Genomic DNA, 5,401 nt, shown 5'->3' with positions numbered 1-5,401 from the left:
ATCCCTTGGCCCACTGCTTCCATGTATTTCTGCAGATTGTACTACTCAATGATCTATCTCACAGCCCATTCTTCGATGGGGCTACATCCTCTAGGTTGAAGATATGTCAGAATTTAAACTAATTGAAAGCCCTTGTCTCCATCGAGAGACTGTATTTCGCATGTTCCTCTTCCAAAAAAGGCAATTTGCTAGTTTTTTCTTGGCCTGCCATGATGGTTGCCTGTCATGAAGCCATATTCACCATTAGTGCTTTTGAAAAAGATTTACTCACATAAGAAATGACTTCATGCTTGTTGACTTGAGATGCTTAAGCACATAAGTAGACTTTTCCTTTAAGCAATTCTTAAACTAATTTTTCATCTATTTTGGCATTGATTGAGGTTTTTTAGTTTCCCTTGCACATTTTATTCACATTACTTATTTGATTTTACCCTTTTGATTTCACCTTACTTCCTCCCCCCTTGAGAATGAAAAGGATCCTTCCTAGGATTAGATGTTAAAGGGCTAAAGGCATTGAGCACCTGTGCACTGTGTTACACTTCCATATGAGCCATGCGTAGAAGTTAGAATTATATTCCATTTTAGCATAGTGGTCCATGTCGATAGGTCAAATGCCTACGTGAGTGATGTAGGTAAGGACATCCATTAAGAAGTCACCAAAGTCAAGTTGGCTAGCAATGTGTAACTCCTCCTCAGTAAGAATATGATCTAAGGATGGATGGGTCAAGAGGTGCTCTTCTAAGGGTATGTTACGAATTGTTATCAAAACCCTGTAGGAGGTTGGAGCTACATAAGTGGGGTCATACTCCAAGTTTTGATAGCACGTCTTTGTTAAGCATTAGTCATGATTTGACTCCCACTGAAGTCGAAGAGTGTACCATTTCCTCGAAAAAGAGGAGGCATTGTTAGCAAGCTACTTCAACTCTTCGATTTCTTAGTCAGTGGCATAGGTAGCATGCTTGTCATATGACGTGATGAGGTGTTATTTCTGTGCTTGCTCATGGAAAATCTCGGTGGCGATTAACTCCTCAACTGCTTCGACAGCCTTAACGAATACAAATTCGGATTCTTTCCATAAGCAAGGTAGCGTACATACCTCTGTTGCTAAAGGCTCTTCCAAAAGGTCTAAGTCCAAAAGGTCATAGCCTTTAGTAAGAGACTGGAGGGTGGGATCTAAGTGCCTAAGGAAAGTGCCACTCATAAGAGGATATGAGACCTGTAGAGGTGGTTGGGGCTTGATTGAACTAGAGAGTTCAACAGTTGATTGTTGCGGCTCTAGTTGCTTCTGTGGTTGTGGCTTGGCCTCTTGTTCAAAATAGGCTGGTGGGTTGCGGTTGCTAAGGGTGTTTTTGAGGTTTGAAGGGCACTAGTAGGCCTAGGTTGAGACCATACGTTGATGTCTATGGTTTCATCTTGGCCTGCTAGGTTTTGAGTGTGGGTTCTTACCCTTGCAAGGCCGGGTATCTGTATTCCTAGGTGGCGGATTTTGATGTTTAGACATCCATTGAAGCCTTAGTTTGTGGCCTCAACTTTGGCTCTAGTGGTTCACTCATCTTGGGGTTTGGCAGGTGGTAACAAATCACGATCCCCCTCCCTAGACTTGGCGATGAGTTTCTCTATCTGTGACTCTGCAGACTTTGAAGAAGTCATGCAGCCTTGCTAAAAGCAGTGACTATATACACGTCGCCTAAGGTGAGGTGAATGCATTGGGACTCGTAGTCTACATTGCAATGAGCTTGCTTTTAAACATGTGTTCTAACAACGAGTTTGTATCTGCATCTTTAGTGTTTGGCATGGGGTGATTTTGGCGTTAGTGTGCTGTAGCTACGGTTTGCCAATTTGGGTCAAATGTGTGTGAAATAGGACATTAAAGTTAGATCCCTCATCGATCAGTGCATTGACGGTGGTTGTGTGCTTGGTAGTGATCGTCATGCTTAGGTAAGCTGGTTCTACCATTTTCTCATCCTCATCTTCAATCTCCATAATTGTGGCCACTCATACATTGACAAGGCGCTAGCATGGACCCTGAAAGGCCCTAGCCACCTAAAATTCGTCTTCTGTTTATGACCCTTGATAGAATACAAGAGTACTAAGTCTCCTTATTCAAAATCTCATTGTTTCACATGCTTGTCAAACCAGCTTTTGCGTGTTGCCTTCTTGCATATTAACGCGTGGGTGGCTAGAAGTTGAGTTTCTGATAGGCATTCTAGCTCAACTAGGTGCTCTATCCATGCCTCCTTTCCATCCCATCTCTCTTAATGAGCAATTTTCTTAGGCTAGGAACAAAGAAATGTATATGTAGAATTGCTTTAGTCTCGTAGGTTAGCTTGAAGGGAGTTTGTTCCACATCCATTTTATAAGTTGTGCGGTAGGCCCATAAGGCTGCCATGAGTTTGTTATCCCAATAGCTGCACGAAGTAGAGACTACCTTGGTCAGGATATTCACTAGAATTTTATTCGTAGACTTAGCTTGGCCATTAGCCTGAGGGTAGTACAGTGAGGATTTCCGATGGATGACTAGAAAGGTGGATAGGAGATGAGCAATCACTTCATTGATGAAGTGTGTGCCTTGGTCACTAACCCTACATCTTATTACTTTGGGTTTACTCTTCAAGCACTAGGTATGCTACATTGCTTCTCGGTTATGATAACTCTAGCAAGTGGGGAAACAAGTTCTTAGGAGGGATGTCAATGTCAAGGGTAAAAGGGATGGATTATCTTAGTGAAGGTGGAAATGGAGTACACCTAGGGGTTGAGTGAGTGGATAGATTTTTTCCAAGGACTAGCCTCCAACTACACTTGGGTTCCACCTACATCACCAAGATTTGGGATCTATCACCATCATTAGAGGACACCTCACCTTTGACTTTGTTCACATCATGGTGTCATTTGGATCTTACACAAAAGCTTACAAGCATGGACCCCATCTGTCACATGCTTATATGAATATAAGGAATTAAAGTCAAAGCAGCTTTTGAAAGTTTTTAATTTTTTTTTAAAAAATCCAAGGGAAAATCTAATTTCAAGAAAATTTTTGCATTGTGTGATTGGTTTTGACTTGGTCTACAAAGTTACAGAAGAAACTTTTTTCAGATTCTTCATCGATTTGAAGTTACAAAGGCTGTAGGCAAATTTCTTCTCTCTTTCACCCTTATCACATCAACTTCCCATTTTATCATTCTTGTAAATATATTATAATAATGTGCTTTGGGCACCCACCTCTTGTAATCTAGCTTCATTTATCTAGCTTGTCTACCACCACCCTTGGCTTCTTGTATGATGACCAAGGTGGGGATTTGTCCCATCCACTATTCTCTATATGATTAAAGATGCCATACTGTTGCGAGCAACGGATGCGTGGTTTGCACGTAGCAAATGGAAGAAGCTCCCTCTTTCTCTCTTTTACTCATAAAATTGCATACAACTCATGAGAAATTAAAAAATAGACTAAAAGAGAAGGTAAAGTAAGATGAAGCGACTCAAGATTGGGTTCAATCTCCCCCTGACATGAAGTGGGCAGCTCCCTTCATGCTGTATTTATAATAATATTATGAAATCTTCTTTACCCAAGATTTAGGCCCTTTACAATCACTCTTTGCATAAAGAGTTTGAGTGAACTGGAAAAGAGATAGAGTAATCTGAATTAATGGATGCTAGCAGTTGTGCATCCCTCTAGAACCATTAATATTTTATTGGACATATCTTCTAAAAATCTTTTTTGCTAATAAATATTTACATAGAGGCTATGCGCACGCTTTATAAGAAATAGCGGTGCATCTAATATAATAATCCAATAATTACCAAATAAATTCTTGAGGAAATAATCTTTAGAATGATTGCGCGTGGCGCACCTTTTCAATTCTCCTTGCTCTACACATCAAGTACCAAAAATTCAAAAAATCATGTTAGAATAATAACCAACTGAATAATTGCAGTTAGCCACATAAATAAATTAATTTGGAATTCTATACAATAAATAATTAATTCACAAAGACGTTAATACTCGTGTGGATAAAATGATACCTCCCACGTTCACACTTGCATCGACACCCGGAAAGGATATGTGTCCCCATTGACCTTCCGCCTAAGACAATTCTTAGGAACATGCCCCGCATTGACGGAGAACCATTTAAGGCACTCATCTCGCCAACGTACACACAAAGGAGAACCATTTAAGGCGCTCATCCCTTTGCATAGGTGCCACCTGGAAAAATACCCTCGAAGGTGGATGGGGACGCCTATCCTTTTCAGGCGTCGATGCAAGTGTGAACGTGGAAGGTACCATTTAAGGTGCTCATCCCGCCAACGTACACACAAAGGAGAACCATTTAAGGTGCTAATCTCGCCAATGTACACACAAAGGAGAACCATTTAAGGCGCTCATCCCTTTGCTTAGGTGCCACCTGGCAACATACCCCCGAAGGTGGATGGGAACGCCTATCCTTTCCGGGCGTCGATGCAAGTGTGAACGTGGAAGGTACCATTTAAGGCGCTCATCCCGCCAACATACACACAAAGGAGAACCATTTAAGGCGCTCATCCCTTTGCGTAGGTGCCACCTGGCAACACATACATAATCTAGAATTATGTTAATCAAGAAGATTAGCTTAATCTAATCTCTCATGGAGGCTATATAAGGTGCCCATGGATATGTAAAAAAAGATAATCACAAGCACATGAGAGCACTCTAGATCACCAAGTCCAAGGGGAGCCACGAAGAGCACATTATGCAACACCCTCATGCTAGTCCATCTCTTTGAGATAAGCTATGAGCGAGTCTATTTTTTTTAAAATGTAGCATTCCATGAATACATAATGGAAAGCTTCCTTTACCTCTTTTCCTCTTGTCTCCCTCTCTTCTCATCTCTCTCACTCTTTCTCATATTCTAATATGATGTCTAGATCATATGGTATCTAGATCATATGTACTCTCTTCTAATTCTCCCTCTACATTCATACTTAGACTTATTAAGTAAGACTTTTCATATGCTCTATTGGTGGGGAATCTTTATTCCCTCATATTATATATATGTTCATGGGAGAAATTAGGAGCCACCACTTCTCTTAACCTTCTATCATCTTCATTTCCCTTAAGATGGGCTACACATTCTCTCTTATGAAGTTGTGGAAAGGGATATCCTAGCCCATCCCCCCTTTGGCTAGGTGGTGCTTTTCTTTAGCTCTCTTAGTGAGGATTGGAGGCTGGGTGGTTAAGAGACAAGAGGAGAAGAGATAGAGGAAGCTTGCCATTATGTATTCATGGAATGCTACATAAAAAAAAAGAGACTCGCTCATAGCTTACCTCAAAGAGATGGACTAGCATGAGGGTGTTGTATAATGTGCTCTTAGTGGCTCCCCTTTGGGCTTGGTGATCTAGAGTGCTTTCATGTGCTTGTGATTA

The sequence above is a fragment of the Lygodium microphyllum genome, chromosome 16 (genome assembly GCF_053477565.2).
Source record: "Lygodium microphyllum isolate KBCC chromosome 16, Lygodium_microphyllum_v1.1.10, whole genome shotgun sequence".
Lineage (NCBI taxonomy): Eukaryota > Viridiplantae > Streptophyta > Polypodiopsida > Schizaeales > Lygodiaceae > Lygodium > Lygodium microphyllum.
Note: the sequence above shows the minus strand (reverse complement) of the source record.